Source organism: Heptranchias perlo, chromosome 44, assembly GCF_035084215.1.
Source record: "Heptranchias perlo isolate sHepPer1 chromosome 44, sHepPer1.hap1, whole genome shotgun sequence".
NCBI classification, from domain to species: domain Eukaryota; kingdom Metazoa; phylum Chordata; class Chondrichthyes; order Hexanchiformes; family Hexanchidae; genus Heptranchias; species Heptranchias perlo.
In genome coordinates this window covers 6,463,270-6,480,327 of record NC_090368.1, presented here as the reverse complement: position 1 = coordinate 6,480,327, position 17,058 = coordinate 6,463,270, and the positions used below count along the sequence as shown (strand labels likewise).

Sequence of the window (17,058 nt, the reverse complement as noted above, 5' to 3'; positions counted from 1 at the left end):
TGGTATCATCCTAGTAAATCTTTTTTCCACTTTCTCCAATGCCTCTATATCCTATTTATAATAGAGACTAGAACAATTCTATCCCTCTAGAAATGAACCCTAGTGCTTAGTTTGCTTTTTTTTAAAAAAGAAGTGGCCTTATTAACCTGCATCGCTACTTTTAGTGATTTGGGTATCTGTACCCCCAGATAACTCTGCTCCTCTACCCCATTTAGTCTCTTATTTTCCAAGGAGCATGTGACCTCCTTGTTCTTCCTACCAAAATGTACCACCTCACACTTATCTATATTGAAATTTAGGGATGGGCAATAAATGCTGGCCTTGCCAGTGACACCCACATCCCATGAATGAATTTTAAAAATTCATTTGCCAATTACATGGCCATTCTGCAAGTTTATTAATGTCTTCCTGTATTTTATCTCAGTCCTCCTCAGTATTAACTATAACCCCCAACTTGGCGTCACCTGCAAATTTTGAATTGTACTTCCGATTCCAGAGTCCAAATAGTTTATGTAAATGGTGATTTACTTGCTCTCAATTCCTGTTCATTTACAATTCCTAAACCATGAAAAGGTTTAAAATAATCCAACTGCTAAACCAGCGCAAAGAAAAAAATAACAATCGCTTTATTCTGTACAGAGTATTCTTCAATCCATCATTAATGTTTATATCTTTTATTTTAACCCTTTCTGGAACATACTGTATCAAATTCAACAGGCCAAAAGTTTCTTAAAACAACCAAAGTCAAGTCTGAAATTCCCAAGGGTTTAGTCGACATATATTTTAATCCCATTAATTGCCAAGTATCTTGATTAGGTAAGTCCATCCCAAGAAGTGATTTCCTTTTTTGCATCACATTATTATGTACAAGTGGTCAATTGGTAGCACTGTTGCTACGTTGTTGACTCAAGCCCCACTCCAGGAACTTGAGCGCATGAAGGCTGTCACTGCAGCGTGGTCTTGAGGGAGTGCTGCTTTGTCAAAGGGGCTGCCTTAGCCATTAAACCTAGGCCCCATCTGCCTGCACAAGTGGAGGTAAACGATCCCACTTGACTATTTGAATGAGAACAGTCCTGGCCAACTACCCTCATCCAACATCACCAAAAATAGATTAGTTGGTATTGCATTCACTATTTGTAGGATCTTGCTGTACACAACTTGGCTGCTGTGCTTATCTACGAAACAACTGATGGCACTTCGAACCTAATTCTTAGATGAGCGGAGGATGAGATACGGCAGTGTATAAATGCAAATTCTTTCTTTCTTACCCAATGTAATGGAAAATTTTGTATTACAAATCACAAAAGAAAATCCCTGGATACAGATACCATGTGTAGATGTGCGCAAGCTGTAACAGATATAACCAAGGGCACGTGATATGAGGATAAACACCCTGGAAGCAGAAGTTTGACAGAAAACAGCTCATTTCATGAATCGTGCTCAGGAACTTTAGTCAGTAACCTCCCTCCCCGCAACACACATCTTTCCCACATCTACAGGTATAACAGGACTTCCCTATACCGAAAACTAGCCTGTGTACCATTCAAAGTTGATGAATCCATTGACTCAACTGGAATTTTAAATAAAAATAAGACTTGCATTTCTATAGAGCCTTTCACGACCTCAGGACGCTCCAAAGCGCTTTACAGTCAATTAAATAAAAAAAGCATACACAGAAGAATGTGTTTTCTCAATGGACTAGCAAATCTCTGCTCTGTCCATTCACCAGCAGCTTCCATCAGAAAAAAAATTATCCGTGCTTTAAATCATCACCAGGAATAGACTGTGATATGAGTCAGGCATTGGATTCATTGCTTAGGGTGGCTTTTGGGGGAGGAAAGGGAGTGGAGGAAGTAGACGATGGACTGGAGAAAAGATAGTTAACATTCTAAAACACCGATAATTCATTTGTAAAGATAAAAACTTATCAGTTTAAAATCAGGAACACTTCACACATTTATAGGTCAACAAGAGGCGAGATGAGGAGAATTTTTTTTACGCCGAGAGTTGTTCTGATCTGGAATGCACTGCCTGAAAGGGAAGCAGATTCAATAGTAACTTTCAAAGGGGAATTGGATAAATAATTGAAGGGGAAAAATTTGCAGGACTACGAGGGAAGAGCAGGAGGAATGGGACTAATTGGAACGCTCTTTCAAAGAGCCGGCACAGGCACTATGGGCCGAATGGCCTCCTTCGGTGCCCTATGATTTTATGTACCTCTCAGCAAGCCGAAATCCCCACTGCTGAAGAGAGGGACCGTAGCAGCCAGCTCACTCCCTACAAGTACCTGTCCCTGCCTCAACCCAATGCAACATCTCTCACTTACTTCCCTCATTCCTCCACCTCACCCAGGAAACGCCTAGACCCTGTCACCAAGCATTCCGCTCTAATACACAGAATTGTATATGATTCTCACTGAATGCACCCACAAGCATTCTATTATAGCAGGTGACCCGTATCGAACTATGTGCCGAGAAAGCCTGGCTCGTTGACAGCACGTTGTTCACACGAGAGGGATATGCTTCACCCCACCCAAATAGGGAAATCATAAAGCTATGGCAGCAGATCCAAAAACGGTCAGTGGCAAGTACAATGGTACACCTGCTACCATTCCCAGAATTAGCCTGAGCATCACCCACAACTGGCTTTTGACATCGCACTGTATCATCTATGCTAATGTGCCGTAACCAAGGAACAACTATAATTACAATGAAATTTGAAAACTTGCCAAACGCCCAAGCTTCAAGTCCCAAGCCCAAATATAAAAGTGGCCTCCCTGCAGCTACAACAGGATTTAATTCCCGCCACTTGGTGTCACCAGCACTGCCCGTGAGCACATAATCTCAGCTGAAACTCCAATGCGGTGAGTACAGAGGGAGTGCTGTACTGTCGGAGGTGCCATGTTTCACAGGAGCCGCTAAACCGAGGACCCTGCCTGCCTGTTCTGGTGGATCTTAAAGATGGCACTATTTGAAAAAGAGCAGGGTCAGTTCTCCTGGGCATCAGTCTTCCCTCAACTCACACCACCAAAACAAATGAACTGGTCACTTACTGTTTGAGAGAGCCTGCCCTATGTTAATTGGCCGCTGTGTCTGCTATATAACAATAATACTCACAGTTGAATACTAATTCATTGCATATAAAGTGCTATGGAACGCCCTGAGGCTGTGATACTGCGGTAACCAAGTTCTTTCTTTCGATGTGCCACTCTCATGATTGGTGAGCAACACTATTATTTTGGAATGGAGAAGCAATGAACAGTTGCCATCACTGAACTATTTTACCGTCTTTGATTTTCTTGCCTCTTCCTTGCTTTCCTTTGCTGAAGACGTCGCGACATGGTGGAGGCAAAGGTTGCACAGAGGGAGCAGCTCCCAGCAACTACCTTGCCCAAGTAGCTGTACTCCACGTGTGAACTTGGGAAGTGAGCATTCAACCACGAGGAGCCCGATCGACCCCCGTCCAATGTTAACATCCTGACAGGGATCGGGAATTGGAATCCTGGCTGATTTATTGCACCTTCCCCCTCCTCTTCTTTAGTCCTTGCAAGCTAGGGCCAATTGCAGCATCCTATTAGCACCTAGGCAACCTCAGTGCAGACAGATCCTGGTCCTTTCCCAGTCAGCACTCAGGAGTGAACTCTACACACCATGAGGTCTTCAGTCTTTAAAAGAAAAATGCAGTTTATTGGGTGACTATATATAATAATCCTGAATCATACCGCACAGGAGGCGGCCATGAGACCCATCGTGCCTGTGCCGGCTCTTTGAAGGAGCTATCTAATTAGTTCCACTCCCCTCTTCCTTCTTCATAGCCCTCTAAATTTGTCCTTTTCTTGTATTTATCCAATTCCCTTTTGAAAGTTACTATTGAATCTGCTTCCCTTTCAGGCAGTGCATTCCAGATCATAAACTCGCCGCGTAAAAAAAATTCTCCTCATCTCACCTCCCTTTCAGGCAGTACGTTCCAGAAAGTTAAACATTACAAAAACAGATTTATGTTCAATTATCAGTGTATTCCTCGGTCCTCCCTTGTTCCTGCTCCCCTGCCCCCTAAACAAATCATTGGTTTGCTCGAAACAGAAAATGCTGGAAACGCACAGCAGGTTGATCAGCACCTGAGAGCCAAAAGCAGTTTGAGTAGAGAACATAGGATCCCACCCAAACATAGGTCCAGGAGGGGGCCATTCAGCCCCTCGAGCCTGTTCAGCCATTCAATTAGATCATGGCTGATCTGTACCTCAACCCCATCTACCTGCCTTCGTTCCACAACCCTTAATAACCTTACCTAACAAAAATCTATCAATCTCAGTTTTGAAACAATCTCGCTTTCTCATTGCGATTGCTTTCCCATCTCAATCTCTGCTTTGGTCAGCCTAGGAGCAGATGTTGGATGTCAGGTTCCTCCTGCAGTGCCACCCCAAAGCTCTATTTCAGTAAGATTACAAACCTAAGGTGGTTGAGGGATGCACAAGTAACTCCCTCGCCTTCTGAGCAACCGCCACTCCCCATTCACCGGGGCATTGCATAGTGTCAAGCTGTCAGTTCAAGGCAGGATCTAACCACAAAATGCCTCACCCCAAACAGATCCTAACCAACGGTATAAAAAACAATTTTAAAAAAAACAGAAACAAAAAAGGGACTCAGAGGCAATTGTACAGACTTTCTAACATTTAGCGTTACTTGGCAAATGCATGAATGACCAGAGATCTTATGCCAGTAGAATGTTCAGCCCCTCAAAACCCTGCAATTATTTATGTTGGCGTTTCACTGTTCCCTCTTTTACTACCCATTTCAAACAACGATTATATCATCAGGCAAACACCCAGTTCTGCTTATTCTTTTGTTTCATCTAAAGCAAACCCTGTGCATGAATGTACCCCTGGGCTCTATATACATGCCATACCTGGTTACGCCATGCCCATCCAGATTAATTGCCAAGACTTGTAAACATCCATTCTCTGTCTCCAACAGTCCAATCCCCTGTTAACACGCACATACCCACCCACTTAAATACCGTCTCCAGTTTCAGCAATCTCTCAGGCCCTGTCGACTCCCTCCCCCTTCCACTGCCAAGCCTGTGATGAGTTCGCTAATCGCCGCACGGGCGCTACAATTGGTCTCAGCGTCTCTGGGCACCTCCGGCACAGGCACAGTGGGCCGAATGGCCGCCTCCTGTGCTATATCATTCTATGAGCGAGAGGAATTAGTAAGCTTTCCTGCTCCTGATCACGATCACGATCCAGTGACCCCTGCTGGAACAGACAATAATAGAAATGGGGTAGGATACGAAGCTCTTCATGGTTGCATGGCCTGCCGACATGGCCACTTGAGTGAAATACTGGAAGGCTCCCAGTGCCCTTCACCCATTACCTTTTTAAAAATATAGTCAACCCTTTCAGGGGAACACATGAAAAAGCCATTATGGCCCATCAAAACTCAGTACCTTCACCCTCCCTTCGAAGCCCTCTAGTACCCAAACTCTCCCATCAAAGCCCATCCCTCTTGTACGCCAACTCCCCCATCAAAGCCCATCCCTGTAGCACTCTGATTCTCTCAATTCACCTGGAATCCAACAGTGTTTCCAACAAACCTGAAGCATCTTATATCCTGCCAAGCAGATTATTCCAGAGAATTATCACCTTTTGTGTGAAGAAGTTTCTTCTGTTCTATTAGACCTAAATTTACTCATTTATATTTATGACATCTGGTCTTATTTTCAAGGTATATATATTCTGGATTTGCCTCTACCAAGCTACCTAACAGACTCTAATGAGGTCCTCCTTTTAGCATATTCTCTCCAGTCTGCAGGGTGAGCTTTTAAAAAAAAAAGTCCTTATAGCTCCTTATAACTGGAACCATGTTAGCTGTTCAATACTTGCACGTAGCTTCTGTAGCATGATGACCAGAACTGTGCACAGTACACCAAGTGTGCACTGACCAGTGTATTGAACAGCCTCAGAATACCAGTGCACGTATATCACACCAAGCAGTGCACTTGCCCACTTAGCTGCCAAGGAGGCTCGATTGTTTGATTTGTTGACAAGTACACCAGGTCCTGGCTAATGCACTAAAGACGAAAAAAAGGTCTGCATTTGTATAGCACCTATGATGATCTCAGGACATCCCAAAGCACTTTGCAGCCAATAAAGGAATTTTGAAGTGCAGTCACTATTGTAATTTAGGAAACGCGGCAGCCGATTTGCACACAGCAAGGTCCCACAAACAGCAATGTGACGATGACCAGATCATCTGTTTTAGTGAAGGAGCAGACGTGGCCTCGGTTCAATGCCTTATCCAAAAAACGGCACCTCCAACAGTGCAGCACTCCCTCGGTACTGCACTGGGAGTGTCAGCCTAGATTTTGGGCTCAAGTCCCTGGAGTGGGATCTGAACCCACAACCTCCTGACTCAGGTGACAGTGCTACCCACTGAGCCATGGCTGACACCTTCTGGCCACGTACCTTCCCCAGTGTCAAAAAAAAAATCACATTGTTGGCTTGCCAGATATATAAGCCAAAACAAAATGCCAGCTCCGACAGCAAGTGCCACAGGCAGCTGCAGCTTCCAATTGCTGTTGCTGGCACTGTTCTTCCCAAGTCAGGGAATATGTCCTTCTCCTGAGGTGGTTACACACACCTCCAGAGATATGCAGCATGCATACTACAGCACTGTAGTATAATTGGGGTAGGAGGGTATGTTGATGGAGTTCTTGTAGGACTGGACTAGCAACCCAGCGGTTGTGAAATAAATTGAGGCATGGCCATGGAAACCCAAATGATTCACTAATGTCCTTCAGGGAACAGAACCTGCCACCCCTACCTGGTTGGTTGAGGGAGGAAGGTTGGCCACAACACTGGGAGAACTCCCTGTTCATCTTCGACTCGTGCCGTGGGATCGCTTACATCCATTGAGCAAGCAGTCGGCATCGCGGCTCATCCAAAAGATAGCAGCTCTGCTGACAGTGCCGATCTTCCTCAGTGCCGCACTGGCGTGTCATCTTAGATTATGTGCTCAAATCCTGGATTGGGGCTTGAACCAACAACCTTCTAACTCGGAGGTGAAAGTGCAACCCACTGAACCAGGATAACAACGACTGTGCTCTGTTCTCATCGAGGAACAAGAACACACACTTATTTCCAAGAAGTTTGGCTCACCAGCAACAATATGACAAAAGGTCAAAGAAAAGATGACTTGTCCCAACAATTAACCCCTTGAAAATTGCCTCCTGAATATTTGTGCTGTTTAATGCCCTGCATGTGTCGCTTGCCTCAGTGAAAAAAAAAATTTTTTTTTAAATAAATCTGAGTAATAGCTTAGCCGATTTCAAAAAGTGTCTTGCATGGCTGATATTATCTATCTTATGAAGTGAGACACAATGAAATTCTATGTACTATCCAGTAGCGACAAGTTTACAATAAAAAAGGGGAAGAACGTTCTCTCGGTGGCCTGCTACATCCCATACTTTTAACACGTCAAGGTTAAGGTTCAGTTCATAGGACACAAGGTTTGAAATCAAATCCGATCTCACCAATTTTCTGCCCTTACCTCAATAAGTTGACTCCTTGCTGGGTTAGGTTTCGCGGACGCCCTCTAGTACGTGGACGTTAATTATGTGAGGCTTCACAGTGAGGGCCTGGTTAGACTCGGATTTTTTGGAGCAAAACCAGACGGAGACGGAACTGCTGACAAAGTTAAAGTTTATTAGAAAACCTTGTGCACAATGGGAGAGTGGTAAGCTTCCTCAAGCTCGCACCCAACTCTCAAAAGAACATCAGCACTACAAGCATGTTTATACCTTTCAATGAGCAACATCCACCTGCTGTGAAAGGTGGGGGTACATGTTTACGTAACTACAGTGGGTTTCATTGGGTGGTATAGCCTGCCACTCGCTTGTCAGGGGCTACCTTGGGTCGTCCCATGACATTAAACATCTCACGTTCCTAAGGAGGACCCTCATCAGTAAACACATAAGTCCCAGGCATTGAGACTACGCGGAGGGTCTTCACAAAGTCCTGATCAGCTCATCCCTCACTCCCTTTTGTGCTGGGGTGACCTTGGAGATATCCACCGCTTCTCCCTTAATCATCCGAAGAAAGCTGGTTAGGATAAACAACGTCAGCCTCGGCCTTGGGTAAACATTCCTTAATGTGTTATGGGGATAAGCGAGGTGGTGGTCATAATCCAACAAACCTGCCATTGTCAGCTTTTACAGTCACAAACTGCTCCCATAATGGTCAAGTATCCCATCATGCTTTGCTGCTACCTAAATGCTACATGTGCGATTTAACTACTTATGTATGTGAGGATAGGAGTGGCTAATCATTCTTTAATTATATATATATATATCAGGTTAGGTAAGGGGAGGCTGGAGGTTTTGGATTTCTGTTCACAAGCCTATTTTTCCAGTTCAACAGTCTGCAGGCTATTCAACTAGTGGGGGCATTACAGCAGAGTATGACCCCATTATCACCAGATATCCATACACACGCACGCTTCCAGCAGGGGCTGCAGGGTAACAATCAGCAGCAGAAACCCTGCCCAATTTTCCCTCCCTAACCTAGGGTCACTGAGGCCAATCGTAAAGACACCTACCAATGACCCAGCTGAGCCAAGCCAACACAGTACAGACCAGGAACCAAACCCTAGTCATTCCTGACATGTACGAGCACTTCAACAAGTCATACTTCTATAGCGCCTTTAATGCAGTAAAATGTCCCAAGGCACGTCACAGGAGCGATTATCAAACATAATTTAACATCAAACCACACATTAGGACAGGTGACCAAAAGCTTGATCAAGGAGGTAGGTTTTAAGGAGCGTCTTAAAGCAGGAGGGAGGGTAGAGAGATGGAGAGGTTTGGGGAGGCAATCGCAGAGCTTAGGGCCTGGACAGTTGAAGGCACGGCCACAAATGGTGAAGTGAAGAAAATCGGGGATGCGCAGTAAGCCAGAATTGGAGGAGCGCAGAGATCTCGGAGGTGAATGGGAGGACCCTAGACAAGACAGAGGGTCAGAGGGATCTTGGTGTGCAAGTTCACAGATCCCTGAAGGCGGCGGAACAGGTAGATAAGGTGGTAAAGAAGGCATATGGGATACTTGCCTTTATTAGCCGAGGCATAGAATATAAGAGCAAGGAGGTTATGATGGAGCTGTATAAAACACTGGTTAGGCCACAGCTGGAGTACTGTGTGCAGTTCTGGTCGCCACACTACAGGAAGGATGTGATCGCTTTGGAGAGGGTGCAGAGGAGATTCACCAGGATGTTACCAGGGCTGGAGCGCTTCAGCTATGATGAGAGACTGGGAAGATTGGGTTTGTTTTCCTTGGAGCAGAGGAGGCTGAGGGGGGACATGATTGAGGTGTACAAAATTATGAGGGGCACAGATAGGATGGATACTAAGGAGCTTTTTCCCTTTGTTGAGGGTTCTATAACAAGGGGGCATAGATTCAAGGTAAAAGGCGGGAGGTTTAGAGGGGATTTGAGAAAGAACTTTTTCACCCAGAGGGTGGTTGGAGTCTGGAACTCACTGCCTGAAAGGGTTGTGGAGGCAGGAACCCTCACAACATTCAAGAAGCATTTGGATGAGCACTTGAAATGCCATAGCATACAAGGCTACGAACCAAATGCTGGAATATGGGATTAGATTAGACAGGGCTTGATGGCCGGCGCGGACACGATGGGCCGAAGGGCCTCTATCCGTGCTGTATAACTCTATGACTCTATGAGTGTAGGGCTGGAGGAGGTTACAGAGATAGCGAGAGGCGAGGCCAGGCCACGGAGGGATTTCCGAACGACGTTTTCGAACCAAGCTCGTCGGACAGTTTTAGCTTGTGTTCAGCACGATGTTACTATTGTACTGTTCAAGAAAGCTTTGCTCAAGAGTACTGGGAGCTGAGGCGTTACTGCAAGTTAGAAGAGAAGCTATAAATACATGTGGTCATTCCTTCCTGCACTCCGGGTGACCACTTCTTCCCACTCCCACAAGAAGTCTGCATTTTAAAAGTGCTCCACACAGCCCGGAATACATATGCTGCACTGATGAGGAAGTGAAGGAGCTGTGCTCCACTAGCATCAACCCATCGTGCTTGCTCACCACCAGTCGCTGATCAGTTGGGAACAGGCAGACTAAGTTCAAATCAATGAGAGCGGCCAGGCTCTGCTGGGTCCCAATGGCTGGCTCGCCCACTTCCTGAGATTTAGAGTAGAGTCCTTCTGTTATGGGCTTTTGTTTTGTACATCTTCCTCTCAATTTCTGCCCAGCTGCTGACCCAGCTTTTTGTGTGCATTCAGAATGTAGACGATGCTGACATATAATATTGCTTATTCCTAGCGCTACAATTGAGTGGGCAGCACTGAATCATGGCTGACAACTACATGGGTAGTGTTCATTATAAATGTGGACGTGGGAATTTGAAGTGGAAATATATAAAAATTAAGATATAATGTATGACTTTAAAACATGGGGACTGAATTACATCTGCGTGCCCTGGTCCAATTATCCCCCACTCTCTAATCCTGCTTTACCTGAAGAGTACACTTGGTGTTGACTCACCGATTGCATCACTGTGTGAGATGAACTCGTTTATTATATTATTCCATTGCACCCTCCCACAAGAGAACAATGGGTAGAGACGCAGACACAAATTGGCATCGGTATGTGTCTGTGATATATCATCTGTTTGAAGGGGGCAGGACAAGTTGACCCGGCTGTTAAAAAAAAGCATACAGGATCCTGGGCTTTGTCATCAGAGGCAAGGAAGTTATGCTAAATCGCTGGTTATGCCTTAGCTGGAGTATTGTGTTCAATTTTGGGCACCGCACTTAAGGAAGGATGTCAAGGCCTTGGAGAGGGTGCAGAGGAGATTTACTAGAATACCAGGGATGAGGGACTTCAGTTACGTGGAGAGACTGGAGAAGCTGGGATTTTTCTCCTTAAAGCAGAGAAGGTTAAGGGGAGATTTAATAGAGGTGCTCAAAGTAACGAAGGGGTTTTGATAGAGTAGATAGGGAGAAGCTGTTTCCAGTGGCAGGAGGGTTGATAGCAGAGGGCACAGATTTAAGATAAGGAGGGAGGATGAGCGAGATCTGGAACGTACTGCCTGAAAGGGTGGTGGAAGTAGATTCAGTAGTAACTTTTAAAAGGGAATTGTATATATACACACACACTTGAAAAGGAAAAATTTGCAGGGTGATGGGGTAAGAGCAAAGTTTGGGGGGGGGGGGAAAGAGAGGAGAAATGGATTGGGACTAATTGGATAGCTCTTTCAAAGAGCCTTCACAAGCACGATGGGCCGAATGGCCGCCTTCTGTGCTGTAAGATTCAATGATTCTAGTGGCTTACTAGGCATTAGGAGTCAATCGTGCAGTGTGGTTAGTGGGTAGGGGCAGCAAGTTCCTTCTCTAAAGGACATTAGTGAACCAGGTGGGTTTTCAAGAGACATTTTTCTGGTGCTAGTCCACAAATTACCAGAGTTACTGAATTCAACTTCACTACTTACCACGATGAGATTTGAACTCACAACGTCTGGGTCATTGTCCAGGGCCATATCCACTACACTGCCATGCCCCTGGTGGGCATTCTTAACACGAGCCTAAATGGCGAGTGTCAGTAGGCAGTGTGATTGTCTTGAAGTTGGGAGGAGAGAGAAAGAAAGAATGGGGCCATCATAGCCTATCCTCACCAATACACTTGATAACCTAGACTACTAAACGGCAATCAGAAGTGTATTTCCCTCCTTAACTCAGGGGCGCTAAAGCTAATTGTGCCCCAACTGTGATCAGTTAAGTCAGCACAGACTAGTGATCGATACTTTTTTTTTTAAAGTATTAATTCCTGCAAAGCACATACAAAGCAACACCCAAACCTTTGGCAAAGTTAAAAAAAACACTGGTGACCTTTTCAATTTTCAGAACACACATTTTTGTTTTTCATACAAAATTTTTCACAAATTTTTTTGAGGGAGAATCCCTGCTGATACCAGTTTTGCATACAGTGCGAGCCTACAACTCTCACAAGCAGATTATAGCCCCCGAAACAACCATCGCTCACTGAATCCAGTGTGCCGGAGGTCACACTCGTCTTTGCTGGTTATTTTTTCTTTTCTGCCAAAGTGACGATGGCAGTGTTGGAAAGAACTTACATTTATTCAGTGCCTTTGACGACCTCAGGACATCCGAAAGCACTTTACAGCCAATGAAGTTCTTTTGAAGTGTAGTCATTGTTGTAATGTAGGAAACCTGGCAACCAATTTGCGTACAGCAAGCTCCCACAAACAGCAACGTGATAATGACCAGATAATCTGTCTTGAGGTGTTGGTTGAGGGATAAATATTGACCAGGACACAGGGGAGAACTCCCCGCTTTTCTTCGAAATAATAGCGATGGGATCTTTAACGTCCACTGAGAGGGCAGACGGGCCTTCGTTTAACGTTTCAGCGAAAGTCAGCACCTCCAACAGTGGAGCACTCCCTCAGGACTCAGTTTCTCTATTCTTCCCTCATAATTAAAGCCTCTGGCCACTGGGATCATTTCAGGTGAATCTCTTCAGCATTCGATCCTAAAGTGTGTCACCCACGGCTCAGTGACAGCTGTATCGCCTGAGTCACAGGTTGTGGCTTCAAGTCCCACTCCAGAAAATTGAGCATAAAATCTAGGGACACTCCCATGCAGTACTGATAGAGCTCTGCACCGTCGGAGGTGACGTCTTTCAGACGAGACGTTAATCCGGGGCCTCTCGGGTGCGCTTAAAAGATCCAACGGCATTATTTCGAAGGAAGGCAGGGGAGTTCTCCTCAGTGTCCTGGGGTCAATATTTATCCCTCAACCAACGTCACTTGAAAAACAGATTATCAGGTCATCATCACTGCTTGTGGGATCTTGCTGTGCGCAAAGTGGCTGCCACGTTTCCTACATTACAACAGTGACCGTGCTTCACAAGTACTTCATTGGCTGTGAAGCGCTTTGGGACGTCCTGAGGACGTGAAAGACATGATATAAACGCAAGTTTCTTTTTAAAAAGTAGCACGCCCAAAACTGGACACAATATTTTAACTAAATTAATGCAAAAAACTTTATTTCTTATTTTAAAAAAAGCGCCTTTTCCACTACTCATTGGCCCATCACCTGTTTGACAGCTAGTAACATCTCAGGCTCAAAGCCTGCTCTGTGCTGAGCTAGTTGAGCTCGACTGTCACCTCACCTGCCCGATTATAGAGACAGCTCTGAACAAAATTAATGTGCTATTATTCTGCACCTGAAAAAGAGCTCGGACTTCAAATTGATGCTCGCATCCTGTGGTGATGGTGTCAAGTAGCAGTCACATAAATTGCTCATCCTGGTTAATAATTTAACCTTGAATCAAAAAGGTTTCTATATACTTTCCTAAAAGTTTTTTTTAAAAATAACGTTTTCTAAAGTACTGAAATGGGAGCATTTATTCCGCAGAACATTTAAAGACACTAGAAAAAAAGAATTGATTTTCTGGCTTCACATAGAACGTACAGCACAGAAACAGGCCATTCGGCCCAACGGGTCTATGGCAGTGTTTATGCTCCACACGAGCCTCCTCCCATCTTATATCATCTCACCCTATCAGCATATCCTTCTATTCCTTTCTCCCTCACATACTTATGTAGCTTCCCCTTAAATCCATCTATGCTATTCGCCTAAACTGCTCCGTGTGGTAGTGAGTTCCACATTCTCACCACTCTCTAAGTGAAGAAGTTTCTCCTGAATTCCTTATTGGGTTTATTGGTAACTATCTTATATTTATGACCCCTAGTTTCGGACTCCCCACAAGTGGAAACATCCTGTCTATGTCAACCACATCAAACACCTTCACAATTTTGAAGCCCGCTATTAGGTCACCCCTCAGTCTTTTTTCTGAAGAAAAGAGCTTTGCAACAGCGGGTAATAAAGGATCAACTCAAAACCATTACACACCCAATCAGATTAACTAGACACAAGGAAATAAAATATATTAGCTATTCAGGACACCTTTTCCTTTGACACTCAGGTTTTCAATTGTGCTAGTCGATCTCCCATGGCACTGCACACATGGATACAAGATCAAGCATAGTCTTCAGGTGCTGCAAGATTAGAGAGGGTGGTGGATAACTGGACCGGGGAGCGCCAACATAATTCATTCCCCACTTTAAAGGCATACATTCTGCACTTATTTTTATATAATGCTTCAGTTTTAAGATTATTTATAGTTAAACTGTAAAATTTTTGCAGCAGTTGGAGCATAGGCGTTTCACTGCAGTACATAGGCTGCGGAGACAGAGGATGCTACGGCGCTATAGTGGAAGGTGCAAGTACAGCGTGGCGGATATAAACGGCCCGTTTCCAGTATAAATGTAGGCACAAAAGTTTCGAATGGAAAAAGTTGTCACAAACAGGTGACAAAAGGAAGTAAGACTCTGAAGGCCCACATAGGCCCAGGCCGGGTAAGGACGGCAGGTTTCCTTCCCTAAAAAAAAGAACATTAGTGAACCGGTTGGGTTTTTACGACAATCCGACAGCTTCATGGTCACTTTTACTGATACCAGCTTTTTATTTCCCAGATTTTTTAAAACTGAATTCAAATTCTGAAAGTGCCATGGTGGGATTCTAACTCACATTCTCTGGATTCCTAGTCCAGTAAATGCTCCAGCTATCTCCAGAAAACCTGCCCAACCAAAATTCCTGACTATACAGATCTTACTCTCAAAATGGTCAAGTATTCCATTTTCTGAACAGCAGAGATAGGAAATCAAGCCCAGTCTAGCAGTCGACAAGTCTGTAATTTCAAATATGAAAATGTGATGTTTTAAAAGACGACTAGCCCGCCAACCTAATAGAAACCTTGAACGGAAAAATACTTACTGTACGGAAAGCTTCTCATTGCATTGGCAGTTTGTGAAAAGCTGGTACAAAGTAGCTTCCTGCACGTGGGAGCGCAGCGCGGCAAGCACGTGATAATGATGGCATTCATTCACCGATCCACCAATGAGGCACAGCACCATCATTGCTCCATTTGCTCTGTTTTTATTATTCCACCCCACATGGTTACCCAGTTATCAGAATGTAATTCCACTCAACTGAAATTCCTCACATGGAGAGGTTACACAGTGGGAGTCAGCAGGCTGTTCAACCATGGAGGTCATCGTAACCGGGGCTGGGGTGGGGGGTGATCACTGGATAGCAATCAGGGGCAGGAACTCCAGTGGATTTTTCTCTCCGCTAGGGGGAGTGCTGGGCCAGCTGGAGGACCCCCAACTGCTAGCTCAGCTACGAATCAGCTAACTCGGCTCACATCCAACCTGGGACCTTCGTTGCCCAGTGCTACGTCATGCGCTAACATGACCCAAGTTGTATCCCCGAAACGCGCGGAGTTAGACAATCTCAGCCCAGGGTGGTAGTTGACAGGTTGCAATTGGCGTCAATGCATCAGAGTCGAGGGGGAGGTGGAGGGAAAAATACCCGCCCCTGACGATCCAGCGACTCGTGCTGAAAAGCTGGGGTCGCCAACTCTGGATGTATTCCTGGGGCTTTCATCACATGACCTCCTGCCTCCAACCGCCCTGCCCCCCAACACTCCCGCCATTGGTCGCCCGACACGTCCATCCTCACCATGCCCTGCCCTCCCATGGCCGATTGGAAAGGGAACAGACTGTCCTTATCCAATTGACAGTCATGATGCATCCAAATTTTCCCCACCCATCTCCAATATTTGTAGAAATAATAAACCAAAGTGTTTAACGAAAATGGAAAACACAAATGCACATTTGTGTTTGTAAACACTCCTGTGATGTGTCCAGGATTGCTCCAAGCAGTGTCCTGGCGATTAATCATTAATTCCTGGGGAAGAGTGCGAGTGCCTCTCTCCATCTCTCTCGTGCTGGGCAGTCATGCCCCCCACGGCCAGACAACCTGCCAACACTTGCGCATGGGGTACGGCCACCTGGACAACGTAGCAGAGTGCTGCCAGCTTTTTGCAACCGCACACCGTAGAAAAGGTCAGCAGCTTTGGGAGGGGGATCAAGGAGAGGAGAATTCAATTGCCATAAATTAAAAATAAATTCTGTAGACAGTTACAGCCCGTTTTAAAAAACATTGTGAACAGATTTAAAGTCTTCAGCTCTTCAATTATGACACTAATCACCACAAGATTTTTTTTTTAAAAAGTCATCAATGTCAGCATGCAGCTGGCAATACAGCTCTCCATCCCAGTTCCTTCCTGAACTCAGGATTTTAACATTTTTTTTTACAGCCTGCACTCAGTTGACAGATTGAAAACTAGCAATGTAACAAGGTCAGCTGTGGAATCGCACAAGCCGGGGGCTGTCACTGTCGCGAGCGGGAACGTTCACCAATTTTTGTTAAGGATATTTGGACAGAAATACCATAAAGCAATTTCACGTTTTGTTATGAGAACCACTGATTACAAGAAAAAAGACTTGCATTTATATAGCACCTTCCACAACTTCAGGACGTCACAGAGCACTTTGCAGCCCATTAAATACTTTTGAAGTGGAGTCACTGTTGTAATGTAGGCAACCAAGTGGCCAATTTGAGCATAGCAAGATCCCACCAACAGCAACGAGGTAAGTGATCAGATAATCTGTTTTAGGTGATGGTTGACGGATAAATATTGGCCCAGGACATAGAAGAGCTGGGGAGTTCTCCCCTTCGAAAAAGTGCCGTGGGAGCTTTTACGCCCATTTGAGAGGGCTGATGGGGTCTCGGTTTGATGTCTCATCCGAAAGACGGCATCTACGACAGTGCAGCACTCCCTCAGTACTGCACTAGGGAGCATCGGCCTAGATTATGTGCACGAGTCTCTGGAGCGGGACCCACAGCCTCCGACTCAGAGTCGAGAGCACTACCTACAGAGTCACAGCTGGCATGTTGGAATCACCTCACCAGTGCAAATATTTAATTACCTGGCCAAGATATCCGCCTCTACTTTTAGAACACCTGGAGAGAATTTTCCACTGAACAAAACAAAGTGAATGCAAGATTGCTTTATTTTTGAAGTTTTGTAACCGTAGAAATCCAGTTGAAGCTGCCTTGA

The 17,058-nt window shown here is 45.1% G+C and overlaps 1 protein-coding gene across 3 annotated transcripts in view; it reads right to left on the bottom strand.

The window, feature by feature from the left end:
- The window catches only part of LOC137306705 (zinc finger and BTB domain-containing protein 7B-like), a 99,567-nt gene that overhangs the window by 58,403 nt on the left and 24,106 nt on the right, over positions 1-17,058 (bottom strand). Inside the window, exon 3 of one of the 3 annotated variants that reach the window (XM_067976063.1) lies at positions 7,548-7,684. The exons of 1 other annotated variant lie outside the window; for it this stretch is intronic. The gene's annotated coding sequence lies outside the window, so the exon portion shown is untranslated. The remainder of the gene's footprint in view (positions 1-7,547; positions 7,685-17,058) is intronic. One more of the 3 variants, XM_067976062.1, reaches the window with a different exon arrangement.